General features: G+C 65.6%; 1 protein-coding gene across 4 annotated transcripts in view; it reads left to right on the forward strand.

The window, feature by feature from the left end:
• PITPNM2 (phosphatidylinositol transfer protein membrane associated 2) overlaps positions 1–13,806 on the forward strand; it is a 58,054-nt gene that overhangs the window by 22,748 nt on the left and 21,500 nt on the right. Inside the window, exon 1 of one of the 4 annotated variants that reach the window (XM_055117893.1) lies at positions 1,574–1,981. The exons of the other annotated variants lie outside the window; for them this stretch is intronic. The gene's annotated coding sequence lies outside the window, so the exon portion shown is untranslated. Of the gene's footprint in view, positions 1–1,573; positions 1,982–13,806 lie in introns of those variants that run through there. 4 annotated transcript variants of the gene reach the window in all.

The following is a 13,806-nucleotide window of genomic DNA, read 5'->3' on the forward strand; positions in this document are numbered from 1 at the left end:
GACTCCGAGGGCGTCCTGTTGACTCGTGCACAGACACACACACATACAGGCACACACACACACAGGTATATATACATATACGTGTACACAGGCACACACACAGGTACACACGCACAGACCCACATACATACACACAGGCACACATACATACATACAGACACACACGCACAGACCCACACATATACATACAGACAGGCACGCACACATACGTACATTGACACACACACATACACACAGGCACATATACATACACAGGCCCATTAATATACATAAACACAGGCCTTCGTGCATACACATATGCCCACTCATACATGCGCACAGGCATGTACATGCACAGACCCCACACATATACACACACATGAACAGACATATATACACACAGGCACACATGCACATACACATGGCACACACATACGTACACATGCCTGCATGTACACTGTGCATAGACACACATGCACACATACATGCACAGATATGCACATGCATGCACAGGCACACACACACATTCACAGACACATGCATGCACGGATGCATACATAAATATACATATATGCAATACATACACATGTGTGTGTGCACAAACACAGAAGCATGCATGCACCGCACACACAGGCATATGTGCACACACATGCACAGATGTGGACATGCACAAACGTATGTGTGAGGCGCACATGCACACAGACCAAGCAGGAGGGCAGCAGGAGCCTGAGGGCGGGTGCGGCTGTGGCGGCTGAGTGCCCCCCGGACTGTGTGGCACCTGGGTCAGTCCCAGGCACCGAGGCTACACGAGTTCAGGACGGGGGCACGCCGTACATGGCCCCCCACCACGCAATGGAAACCAGAGAGCACAGGGCCCGTGACAGGTGGGACACGGAGGCCCAGGGTCTGCGGTCTGTGTGTGGGAATCGGGGGTGGGGGCGGGCAGCAGAGAGGGTGCGGCCTTGCCCACGGAGCGGACGTGGCCGTTAGCGTGGCTGATTGTCGTCTGGTTTGGGCCACATCGGCGGTGCTCGGGGACCATGCGGGGAGCTGGGAATGGAACCCGGCTCAGAGGCGCGCCAGGCAAACGCCCTCCCCGCTGCACTATCACTCTGGCCCCGCTTAGCGTGGCTGAGACGGTGAATTTGTGTTGTACACGGGTGAATTTGTGCTGTGTGATCTGCCACCGTGCAGGGAGGTGGTGTCTGGGGCATGCGTGAGAGCCGGGTACAAAGCGGCTTCGCTGCCGCCCGTGGGCGTGTAACCAAGCGGGAGGGGAGGTGAGAGAGTGGCGCCCGGGGGCGGGGGCTGCTGCGGGGACACGGCCTGGCTCGCCCCCGCCCCACACTGTGTCCTGGGAGAGGGCCAGGCTGTGGCCTCAGGCCCGGTGAGGAGCGCTGGCCCGCCCGGCCCCGCTGCCTACCCGGCTCCTCTGCCGCCAGAGCCCGCGGGGCCTGTGCCAGGGTCCCGGGGAGACCCAGGGCTGGGGGCTCTGAGTGGACGCCCTCCCTGCTCGCTCTCGAGGGCGGGGCTGGGAAGAGGGGGACCCCGTGTCCCCAGAGAGGGTCTCCGGGCCGCCCGCGGGGCTGAGGTGAGGGCCGGGCGGGTGTGGCCGGGTCAGGGGCCCCGCCTGGCGCCCGGGACTGGCTGGGCTCCGCCCCCAGCATATGCCGCGCCCCGCCTCGGGCTCTGCCAGCGGCCCCCGTTCTCCATGGCAACCGAGCTCAGTGGTCCCGGCGGAGGGGAATCGATCCTCCTCCTCCCCCCGCACCCGCCTGCCTCCCGCCTTCCCCGCCGGGGCTCGCGGCAGCGTCTCTGTCCGTCCGTCCGTCCCGCGTCCAGCGCCCCCCACTGCTGGCCCAGACATGGGCGCCAGCAGAGCTGCTGGCCGGGGCTGACTCCCTGAGGCGGTGGCCATGGGGAGCCCCGTGGATGTCTGCAGAGGTGGGGGGGCCCGTGCGGCCCCCGGCGCTGCTCGGACCCCTTCCCCCCCTCCCGCAAGGTAAGGCCCCAGAGTCCTTCCTGCCACCCAGGGCGCTGGGGGAGGGGGAGGGCTCCTCCCGTCACCTGACCGTGACCGTGACCGCTTGTTTCTGTAGTGGCGGGGTGGAGGGAGGGGACAGGGATGGGGGGCGCGGGCGGGCTGTCTCCCGTCTCCCGGGGGTCTGAGGAGCAGAGAGCTCCCCGCTCTGCCCCTGACCACTCCCCTGGGCCAGTGTCCTGCTCCCAGCATGGCCCGGGGCAGGGGCACCTGCCTCCCTGGACGTGCAGCCCAGTGGGGGGCTGTCCCGTGCCTGTGGCCCAGAGCCCAGGACGGCCACTGCCCGGGTCTCTCTGGACAGCACCCCGTGCTCTGGGGCCTGGGGCCAGCCAGGGCGTCCAGTCTGTGTCCAGACAGTCGTTGGTGCACCCTGGGGGAGGGGAGGGACAGTGACCCCCCTTCTTGTCACCTCTGTGCCCACGCAGCGGCCGGCCGAGCCCGCGGGCGTCCTTGTCCCCGTGCAGGGAAGTGAGCCCCGCCCGCACGCGCCTGTTCTTAGAAGCCGTGGCTGAAACGGGCCCTCGGGAGGCGGCTGCTCTATGAATAGAAGGACCCGTCCCCGCGTCCCCGCAGCTGGCACTCGCTGGCCGACTGGCTCTGGGGTGCCCTGGGGGGTCTGGTCTGTGGGGGGGGCCCTGCAGGGTGCTTCCTGGGCGCTGGCCTCTGTCCCCCTTGGGAGAGGGACGCGTGCGGCCCTCTGCCCGCCTCCTGCACGCAGGCCCCTCCTGATGACATTCCCGCATCTGGACTCGGCTGCCGGCTGGGAGCGGGTGCAGGGGTGCTGCTGCTGGCTGGAAACCAGAGGGTGGGCGGCCCCCAGGAGCATCCGAGGACCCAGCCCGGGTGGGGGGGGCGGCGCTCTGCCCTGGGGTCTCTCCCGTTCTCAGCGTGAGCCTCTCAGTCCAGCTGTAACGTGCTGCACCCCCTCCCCAGCCCCCGCGCCCTCCGGGAGACCCCCTCCTCAGGGAGCCGGAACCCTGAGAGCTGCTGAGGGTGTGAGGGGCCGGTGGGGGCGCCTTCCGGGAAGGGGAGCCAGGCTGTCTCCCACCCCCACAGCCCCCGGGCGCCGGGTCTGACTCCTGGGCCCGGCTTTCTCCCAGGCGGGGAGCTGGGGGGCGGCGCCTCCTGAGGAAGAGCCAGACAGGACCCCCAAAGTCTGACCCACCCCTGCTGACGGCCAGCACACACACACACACACACACACACACACACACACACACTGCACTCACTCACACACACACACACACACACACACACACACTGCACTCACACACACACACAGAGTGCACTCACACACATACACATACACACACACATGGTACACTCACACACACACAGTGCACTCACACACACACACACAGAGTGCACTCACACACACACACACTGCACTCTCACACACACACGGTGCACACACACACACGGTGCACTCACACACACACACTGCACTCACTCACTCACACACACACACTGCACTCACACACACACACACACACACACAGTGCACTCACACTCAGGCTCCCAAACTCAGGTCTCCCCCTGCTCTGCCCCCCTGCCCCAGCAGTGCCGTGCCCTCCGCTCTCTGACTACGAGGTGGCCGCCCCCCTCCCACCCCTCCCCTCCCACGCTGCGGGAGTAGCCCAGGAACCAGCCCTCGATCCTGGGCTGCAGGGGCCTTGAGCCAAGGGGAGGGGTGAGAGACCCCCACGCCTCAGAAGTGCAGGGCCGAGAGGGCACACATGCGTGATCATGTAGCATGCACGTGTGAGTGTGTGCATGCTCGCGGATCTGCCTTTGCTGGGGACCCCCACAGGGCCAGGGTCTCCCCTGGGCCCTGCACCGATAGGACAGACCCCCCCAGCTCCTGCACCCTGTGGCCCCTGCTCCCAGCAGGACCCTCACGGCCCCCCACAGCTCCAGGGCTCAGGCACGTGCTGGGGGGGACAGGCGGACCCCCAGCCTGAGCTTGAGGGCCGGCACTGGGTCACCCAGTACGGCCGTGTGTGCGCCGGGCGCAGGCCCTGGGTGAGACAACAGAGGGGAGGCCTGGTGCTGTGGGACCCGCCTGCCTTGTGACACTCCTGGCCAGCTCAGACGCTGTCCCCCCGGCCCTTGGGCGCCCTGCAGGGTGGGCTGCCCTGTGCTGGCCGGGACCGCGTCTCGGGGGCAGAGATGTCGGGCGCTGACGGTGGCCAGGGGAGTGTTGCGGGCTGAGGAGGCAGGAGGCCCCCAAGCCGGCACGTCACGAAAGGGCCTCCCCGAGGTGGGCTAGCGCTGACCCCGGGGGCCCCTCCCGGCCACACTGACACCAGCGGGGACTCTCACCACGGCCTCTCCCTGGGACTCAATGAAGGAGAGTGACCGGCGTCGCGGGCTGGGAAGGGCCCCCAGGGACAGGGACCGACACAACGCTGGCCGGGGGGCAGGAGGCGAGGGTCTGCGGGGGGCGGGGGGGACTGGCCAGGGGTCGCCTTGGCCCTGGTGCCCTGCAGGCTCTGGGCCTCTCACCCGAAGGCTCTGGCAGTGCCCGCGGAGCACTGTGGGCTGGACACAAGCCAGGCAGGCCCCGCGGGGCCTTTGGGTGCTGGCGTGACCCCCCGACACACAGACGCCGTAACCTGTCCTGGACACTGCCCCCCCAGCAGGAGAGCCTGGGAGCCCTTGCTGTTCATGCCAAGCTTCTAGAAGATTCAGCTGGGCCCTCCGCAGAGCGGGCAGGGCAGGCCTAGGGGGGCGCAGGGACCTGCAGGGCCCACCCCCGCCTGGCGGCGTCCCAGAGCTCTGGCGGGCCTGACGGGCAGCTCGGGCACGGTGGCCCAGGTGGGCGCGGGTGGGGTCCTCAGCTCCATGGCCCCCCTCCCCAACCCTGCCTGCTGGCCGTGGTCAGCCCGGCTCAGCTCTTTCCCTGCAGGGGGGAGGGAGGGATTGCTTCCTCCCTGCGGTCAGCCAGGCTTGACGCTGCTCCGTCCGTGCGGTCAGCCAGGCTGTGTCCTGCTCTCGCCCGTGCGGTCAGCCCCAAAGTCACTCCCTGCTGCGCGCTTGTTCCCGTGGCTGCCCTAGCGAGTGACCACAGAGGGGCCCCAAGGCCCACTCCCCGCTTCCTTTGGAGACCCCCACTGCCCCCCGCCCTTGCTGCTGGCCAGCCGTCCGCAGGGCTTTGCTCCTGGTGGGCTGAGGCGGGGGGTCCGGGCAGTTGGCCCTGGCCGTGGTGCGTGTCTGGCCGCCCCCTTGCTCTGGGCTGGGCTGCGATTCCTTCCTGTGGCCTCCGGGCAGCCACTGCCCCTGGCCGCCCCGTCTCTGCCGCTCCCGTCTGCCCGCCGTCCCTTGGTCCGTCTGTCCGTCTGTGGGTGAGGGCCGGCTCCCCGTGGGCTGGGGCCTGCCCACACCAGGGCTGGGCAGAGGACACGGGCCTGTTCCCCGGCCCCGTGCCTCAGGCGCCCCTGGACCACCCGCAGCCCACCGCCCCCTGTAGTTCCGGGGTCACTGCACCCGCCATCCCCGTGTCTGTGCTGGGGCGCTGAGCTTGCACCCCCCGGCCCGGGACCCACACGGGATGGGCTGTGGCAGGGCTCCCCGCCAAGCACCCAGTGCCGTCCCCGAGATCCTGAGCCCCCAGCCGCTGCCGGGCTCCCCCGACACCCCCCGGACCTCGACACCCCCCGTCCTCTCTTTACTCGGTCTAGAAGTCTGGGGCTTTCGGGGGGACACCGTCTCCCATCTCCCCTACTTGGGGCCAGTGAGGAGTAGGGGCCCCCATCAGGTGGGGGGGTCACGGGGGGTGAGTGTTCACGGGACCCCAACAGCACTGCCGAGCTGCTTCCAGCGTGCGGAGAGTGGGAGTGGGGGTGAGTGCGAGAGTGTGTGTGTGTGTGTGTGTGTGTGTGTGTGTGTGTGTGAGAGAGAGAGAGAGAGTGTGTGTGTGCGTGCGTGTGTGTATGCGGGTGTGTGAGAGGGTGTGTGAGCATGTGTACAGTGAGGGGTGTGTGTGGGTGTGTGGGTGAGAGAGAGGGGGTGTGTGTGTGAGAGAGGGGGTGTGTGTGCACGCGCGCACATGTGTATGCAGGTGTATGAGAAGGTGTGTGAGCATGTGTGCAGTGAGGGTGTGTGCATGTGTGTGAGAGCGAGGGTGTGTGTGAGAGAGAGGGTGTGTGTGAGAGAGGGTGTGTGTGTGAGAGAGAGGGGGTGTGTGAGAGAGAGGGTGTGTGTGTGAGAGAGAGGGTGTGTGTGTGAGAGGGTGTGTGAGCATGTGTGCAGTGAGGGTATGTACATGTGTGTGTGAGAGAGAGGGTGTGTGTGTGAGAGAGGGTGTGTGTGTGTGTGAGAGAGGGTGTGTGTGTGAGAGAGGGTGTGTGTGAGAGAGTGTGTGTGTGTGAGAGAGGGTGTGTGTGTGAGAGAGAGGGTGTGTGTGTGAGAGAGAGGGTGTGTGTGTGAGAGAGTGTGTGTGTGAGAGAGTGTGTGTGTGTGAGAGAGTGTGTGTGTGTGAGAGAGGGTGTGTGTGTGAGAGAGGGTGTGTGTGAGAGAGAGGGTGTGTGTGAGAGGGTGTGTGAGCATGTGTGCAGTGGGGGTGTGTGTGGGTGTGTGTGAGAGAGAGGGTGTGTGTGTGTGTGCGCGCACATGTGTATGCAGGTGTATGAGAGGTGTGTGTGAGCATGTGTGCAGTGAGGGTGTGTGCGCGTGTGTCAGGCCTGGTTCTCTAAGATAAGAGCGGGCCACGGGGCGTTCTGGCGGCCTCCAGCTGGACCTGTGTTGGGGTGAGGGGTGAGCCCAGACCCAGGCCCGCGCCCCCACACGTGGCTGGCGCCCCCAGCAGGCTGGGCTGTCAGAGCCGCCCTCGGCCTCCCTCCCCGCGGGGCCACCGAGCTGAGGCTCCCTCCTCTCCCCTCTCTCTCCCTCTCCCTCTCCCTCTCCCTTTCTCTTTCATAGACCTGGGGCCACGCCCAGCGATGCTCGGGGTGCCGGGTGGGGAGGACCGTTGAGGCACGGGGTTGAACCCGGCGGCGGCAAGGCCCGTGCCCTCCCCGCTGTGCCGGGGCCCCTCAGAGGGCAGCGTCCCCCAAGGTCTGGCTCTGAGGCTGCAGAATTCAGCCGCCAGCCCTGCCTGTGTGCCCGCACCCACCTGAGGTCTCCTGTGGCCCTGGGGCCTCTCCCTCGCGGTTCCCACCGCGGGCCTCGGTCAGGGCAGGCCGCTGTGCTTCGGGAGCACTCTGCGTGCGCTCCTGGGACTCGTGAGTGAGAGCGCGTGAGTGCATGTCAGGGGCTGTCCGAGAGTGTGCAGTCACTGCGCCGGGGTACGCGTGTGGGGTGCATTTTCCTCGTGTGTGCCCATGTCTGCATGCATGTGTGTGTGCATGTGTGCACATGTGCTTGTGAGTGGTGCATGTGTGTAGACGTGTGTATATGGGTATTAGGCATATTAGTGGGTGTGGGTGTGTATGTATGTATGTGTGTATGAGGGTGTATATGGGCGTATGTATGGGTATGTGTGTGGGTGGGTGTGGATGGGTGTGTGTGTGTGGATGGGTGAGTGTGTGGATGGGTGTGTGTTTGTGTATGGGTGAGTGTGTGGATGGGTGTGGATGGGTGTACGTGTATCTGTGTGGATGGGTGTGTGTGGATGGGTGTTTATTTGTGTATGGGGGGTGTGTGGTTGGGTGTGTGGATGGGGGCTGTGTATGAGTGAGTGTATGTGTGTGTGTGTGTGTGGATGGGGTGTGTGTGTATGAGTGTGTGGATGTGTGTGTGGATGGGGGTGTGTGTACGGATGGGTGTGTGTGTGTGGATGGGTGTGTGTTTGTGTATGGAGTATGTGTATGTATGGGCGTGTGTGTATGAGTGTGTGTGTATGAGTGTGTGTGTATATGGGTGTGCGTGTGTGTGTGCGCGCGCGCGCACTTTGCTTCCCTGTGTTGGCCGTCCTTGCCGTGTCCCCAGTGCGGTGCGGGAGTGCGGGGGCGGCTGGCGTGGCCGAGCCGTGGCCTGGGAGGGGCTGCGGTGCCCGCCGGAGCGAGGTGAGGCTATTTTTAGTCTGAGCTGAGCTATTTCCAGCCTCTGCTCGGCGCTCACGCACTGCGCAGTGGACGGTCGAGGGCCCTGACTGTGCGTGCCGTGGTCCCCGGGGTTCTGCGCGGACAGCCAGGCCTTTGACCGGCGCTGCACGCCCCTCGCGTGGGGGCTGGGCCGCCCCCGGCTCCCCAGCGGCCGTGCACCCCTGCCCTCTGTCCGGCAGGCCGGCCGGGCCCTGGTCTCGCTGCAGCCTTTCACCCACGCCTGTCCTCGGGAGGGTCTGGGACACGCTGCCCCCGGGGCACGGGGAGGGAGACCCCACACTGCGGCCTCTAGCCACCTCCCGCGCCCCCCTTCCGGCTGCTTTCACTAGCGCCCTCTGGGCCCACGTCGGCGCCAGCGAGCCCGCGAGGGTCTCTCCGGCTTCTGCAGGGGCAGGGGAGCTCGGGGAGGCCGCTGGGGGCCCAGGTTGTGCTGGAAGGCCCCGGGGCCCCCGGCCAGTGGGCAGCTGGGACGGGAGCCGCGCCAGCGGTGGTGGAGCTTACTCCACCGGGCACGGGGTCTGCTTAGCACCGCACGGAGTGGCCTGGGGGCCCAGGACCCCTGAGTCGCAGGAGGTGTCCATCTTTCCCGGCAGGGGCAGTGCCTGCCGGTGCCCCCGCGCCCCCCGTGCGCCCAGCTCCTCTCCGAAGGTGGAGGCACCGGCTCCCGCGGCTCTTTCCTTAGCGTTGACTTGGAATCGCGTGTTCCTGGGGCCTAGGGCCCGAGTGGAGTTCATGTCTGTGCCTGTCCCGAGAACAGGGGGATTCGCTTCCCACGGGGGACACTCGTGGGCTTGGGCGGGAAGGAAGGCTCGGGGGCCAGCCCACCCTCACGGCAGAGACGCGCCGAGCGCCTCCAGCCTGCAGGAAGAGGTTTGGGGGTGACCACCGTGTCGGGGATAAATGAGGAAGCCGAGCTTGGGGCCAGCCGGCCTGGTCCCTCCTCCTGCGGAGAACAGAGACGCCTCTGCTGAGTGCAGGCCCGGAGAGGGGCCTGGAGGCCGGGTCTTGCTGGGGGGAGGCAGGGCCTGTGGCGGAAGGCCGCGCTCTTTGCTCGCCCTTGCTCGTCTCGGTTGCCCATAAAGCTTTATCGACAGCACCCTGCGCACGTGGGCGGGTTTCCCACGGCCGAGAGATCCTGGCGGGCCGCGTGGTGCAGCAGAGGTGGCTGCACTCTCTGCCCCTGCCCAGAAACTGAAAAAAAAAAAACAACCTTGTGGGTTCGGCTGTAGAAAAACGCAAAGAAAGCGCAACCTATGAGAGACAGAGACAGACGTCAGTGAGAAAGAAGTAGGACAAGCACAGCAGAGAGGAAGCGGCAGACTCGAGACAAAACACCAAGAAGTGTAAGAAAGGGCAGACAAGCTCAGTTCACTGTTAGAATCAGAGCCGGGCGAGTTTCAGGGGACCCCCCACGCGGCCCCCCCCTTGCTCCGCCAAACGGTTCCTCAGCATCAGCAGACAGAGGCCCGGCCCAGGCCCGCCCGCTGAGTTCCAGCCAGGCAGGATTGCGGATTGCACAAGGGTCCCTCCCTCGGGTGCCAGACCGCCCCCCGGGGTGCCCTGCCTGCGGCCCCCCTCACACACTCTGCCCTGGTGCAGGGGCGCTCTGGGGGCCCCAGGAGTCCCGGGCGCAGGCAGGGAGCACAGACCGTCCAGCTGTACGGAGACGCCAGGGGGAGCCCAGTTGTCCCCGGAGACCGTGGGGCTGGCTCCCCCCTGCCCGAGGCCCCCAGCACCTCCGGGAGGGACCCCCAAGGAGAGGCCCCGGAGCAGTGCTGGGCGAGGCTCCCAAAGACCGAAACCAAATAAGCAGAACCCGTGGATGGTGTCCAAGCCGGGTCCGGCTGGCCTCGGGCTGACCCGTCACTCAGCGTACAGGGAATTTCTCGTCACTTCTGTGGCTGCGCGTGGACTCGCGAAGACCCCTGTGGCCTTTTCACCAGGGGGTCTTCAAGAACAGCCAGTGCAGGATGGACAAGGGGCCTTGGAGCAGAATGAAGTAAATGAAACAACTTCAGCAGCATCCAAGATGAGTGGCGGGGAGGGAAACTTCGGACGAAAGTCACGGGGCTCAGCCTCGCTCCGGAGCGAGGAAAACGCCCGGAGAGAAGACGGAAGGACGCACGAGAAGCTGGCTGGCGGTGGCGGGACGCGCTGCCTCGAAAGAGCAGGAGGGAGAAAACTTGACACATCTGAGAGTTGAAAAGTCGGACGCAGGTGTGAGAGAGAGTGTTGGTGGTGGGAAAGACTTACAAGGAGGAGGATACTGCATGAAGTTCTGGTGTTTTTTTTTTTTTTTTTTTTTTTTTTTTTTTTTTTTTTTGCTTTTTGGGTCACACCTGGCAATGCACAGGGGTTACTCCTGGCTTTTCACTCAGGAATTACCCCTGGTCATGCTCAGGGGACCATATGGGACGCTGGAATTTGAACCCGGGTCGGCCGCGTGCAAGGCAAACGCCCTACCCGCTGTGCTATCTCTCCAGCCCCTGAAGTTCTGTTTTTTAAAGGAAAGCGTCGGTTGCTCTAGCAGCAAAGCCGGTGCCCACGCCAGCCCCACTGCCCACTCCCCCACCCAGAGTTGTTTGTTTTCATTTTATTGACCTACTTATTTCGGGTTTTGGCCATGTAAGGAGGTGCTCGGGGCCCACTCCTGGTGGGGCTCAGGGGTGGACTGTGGCCATCACGTGCAAGACAAGCTCTTCACCTGCTGCACTGTCGCTCCGGCCTGCTGCTTTTTTAAATTACAACTTAAATCTGTTTGTTTTGCCACACACAGCAGTGCTCAGGGTCACCCTGGCAGGGCTGGGCCTTAGGCTGGGCGGGAGCTCAAGCCCGGGGCGCCCCCAAAGTTTCTTTTTTTTTTTTTTTGCTTTTTGGGTCACACTCGGCAATGCACAGGGGTTACTCCTGGCTCTGCACTCAGGGATTACCCCTGGCAGTGCTCAGGGGACCATATGGGATGCTGGGAATCGAACCCGGGTTGGACTCGTGCAAGGCAAACGCTCTCCCCACTGTGCTATCACTCCAGCCCCCCAAAGTTTCTTTCTAGCCCGAGGACTTTTTTTGGGGGGGTCACACCCGATGATGCTCAGGGGTTCCTCCTGGCTCTGCACTCAGGGATTACTCCTGGCGGTGCTCGGGGGATCCTATGGGATGCCAGGGATCGACCCCGGGTCAGCTGTGTGCAAGGCAAATGCCCTCCCCGCTGTGCTATTGCTCCAGCCCCTGGCCCTAGGATTAAAAGGAAGCTTCCCCTCCCATTGCCGGAGCACCGGGGGTCACACGCGCTCTGGGCTCTGTGCTCACACAGCTTTCAGGCGGGGCCTGGGGGGCCTTGCTGGGCGGGCCCGTGAGGTGGCATTTCTCGCTCCTGAGCCACCCCGGACCCCGGACAGTGTTTCCCTCACTTTGGTAGAGAATCGAGGTGAGATGTAAGGTCTTCTCGGTGAAATGACAGAACGAAATCAATGCAGTAAGTTGCTCCCTGGTTTTAGTTTTTCCCGAAGTCAACCAGCTTGGCATCACTGTGGTTCTGTCCTAAGTAGCCCAGGGACCGAGGGGCAGGCCGGGGTCCAGGCTCCGGCTCTGCCTGTGGCAACCCCCCTTGGATCCCTGGCTCTGAACGGGCTCTCCTGAGTCCCTCTAGGACTGAGCCCTGAGCACCTTCCCCCAGGAAAAAAAATAGGAGCCCTTAGCCTGCGACTTAGAGAATTTGTCTTGTCGCTGCCTACATAGCCTCCCGCCCGGGCCCCACGGGCAGCCTTGGGGTCCCCTTTGGGAACGGGGAGAGGAATGTGCCGGCTTGGGTGGGGGAGAGGCAGCGCAGGCCAGGCGGGCAGTGTCCAGGCCACTCAGAGAAAGGGGCGTTGTGGCCGGGGGAGGCATTGTGCCCCCAGAGGAGCACGACAGGATGGGGCTGACACGGGCCCCAGTCCCGTGGCTCGTGCTCCAGAAATGAGCCTCAGAGCAGAGGGGCAGAGGGAGCCTGGCATGGGGGCGGGAGGGGCGGGGGGGAGCAGGAGGAGCCAGCAGGGGGGCTAGGTCCAGGGGCGACTGCAGGCCCGGCGGGGTCCTGCCACCTGCCTCGGGGAGCTGGGGACTCTCCCCTGCGGGGGCCGCGTGTAAACCCTCTCCAAAAGCCACCAGCGCCTCGGTCCCGAGTCTCTGAGGAGTCTACAAATAGCGCGCGCGGAAAATGAGCAGCTCCGAGTAAAAATAACCTTCAGAGGAGCAGGCCGGGAGCTGAGCGCAGCCGCGTGCCATCTGCAGCCGCCCGGGCCCCGGGGACAGGAGCCGCGGCCTGGGCTTGGCGACTCGGGCATGGGTTGGGGGCCCCGGGCACTGGGGTGGGGCCTTGGGGTCGGGGCGCTTTCGCTCAGGGGGCTGATGTCGGGTGCCGAGACGTCCTTATTCCCGGGGGGAGGCAGCGTGTGTGAGACTGCGGGGAGCGGGGTGGGGGGCCGGGAGGGATCAGCCTGTGTCTGCTGTGGCAGGGGTCACCCGTGCGCACTGGGGGCGCCCCTGGACGGGGCTCACAAGCCCCTGAGTGTCGGAGCTGCCGGGGTCACCCGCTGGGTTCACCCACGCTCGACTCACGGGCTGGTGCTTGCCAGGCCGGCCCTGAGCCCACCCGAGCCCCCGCGCCCCCAGCCAAGAGGAAAGTCTCCGGGACGGTGAAGCAGGTGTGGAGGTGGCCAGGGCGCGGTGGGGGCGGGGAGCAGGATCGAGGCCCGATGGCGGTGTCCAGTGGCCGGGGGCGGGGGGACACCCGGCGTGCCCGGGCGCCGGACCAGGGCTTTACCGCCCCTTGGGGTGGGGGCTGCCCGGCGGCTCTGTGGAGACCCAGGAGCTGGGGGCCTGACTTCCCGCGGGCGAGGTGGGCCCCCACCTGCAGTCCCCAGCAGCACACGGACCCCCAGCTCTCCAGGGGCCAGGGAGAGGGGCTCTGGTTTGGGCGCCCACCCGGTCCCCGGCTCAGTGGTCAGCAGCCCCCCACCCGCCTTTCTCTCGGGGGTAAGGGGCTGCAGGGGTCCCGCAGCTGCCCTGTGCTCTCCCTGGTGGCGGGAGAAGGGGGCTCCCACCAGGAGGACAGCGAGGAGGGTCTCGAGCAAAGGGTGGGAGGGAGCAACGGGGCCGTGGAGGAGCAGGATGGAGCCCCCCCATCTCTCCCCCGTCACAGGGTTTGTTTCATTGTCGGTTCGTGTTGTGTTCTGGGACCTCCCAGAGGGGCTGGCGAGGACCCTGGGGCCAGGAGTGTGGGGACACGACTGACCGTCTCAGCCCCAGCCGGGCCTGTGTGCGAGAACTGGGGCATGGCGGGGTGCAGGGTGCAGGGTGGCGGCGGGGTCCTAACTGCTACCGGGGGCTGGGCTTGGCGTTGGGCCCTGGGGCCCAGCCCGTGTGGGGGCCACTTTGAATACTCTTGCTGGAACTTTCTCCCTGGCCCCTTGGACGCGGGGTGGGCCTGCGGGCCGTCCCCCCCGCCGTGGTGCTCGTCCCTGGGGCCAGGCCCTGTGGGGCGGGGGCGAGCCCCGTGCCCTTGGCCGCCTTAGTGGCACGGTCCGTGGCGGAGTTGTTTGCTGGGTTTCACTTATTAGGTGCCCAGGGAGCGTCCTCCCGGCCCTGTGCTCCAGGACTAGCCCTGGTGGGGCTCGGGGAGCCCCGGGGGTCCTGGGATCAAACCAGGTCAGCCGCGTGCGCCGTGAGCCTACTGCCCCTCGCGCGGGCCTAGAGCAGCTTCCT

The sequence above is a fragment of the Sorex araneus genome, chromosome 9, assembly GCF_027595985.1.
Source record: "Sorex araneus isolate mSorAra2 chromosome 9, mSorAra2.pri, whole genome shotgun sequence".
In the NCBI taxonomy this organism is placed as follows: domain Eukaryota; kingdom Metazoa; phylum Chordata; class Mammalia; order Eulipotyphla; family Soricidae; genus Sorex; species Sorex araneus.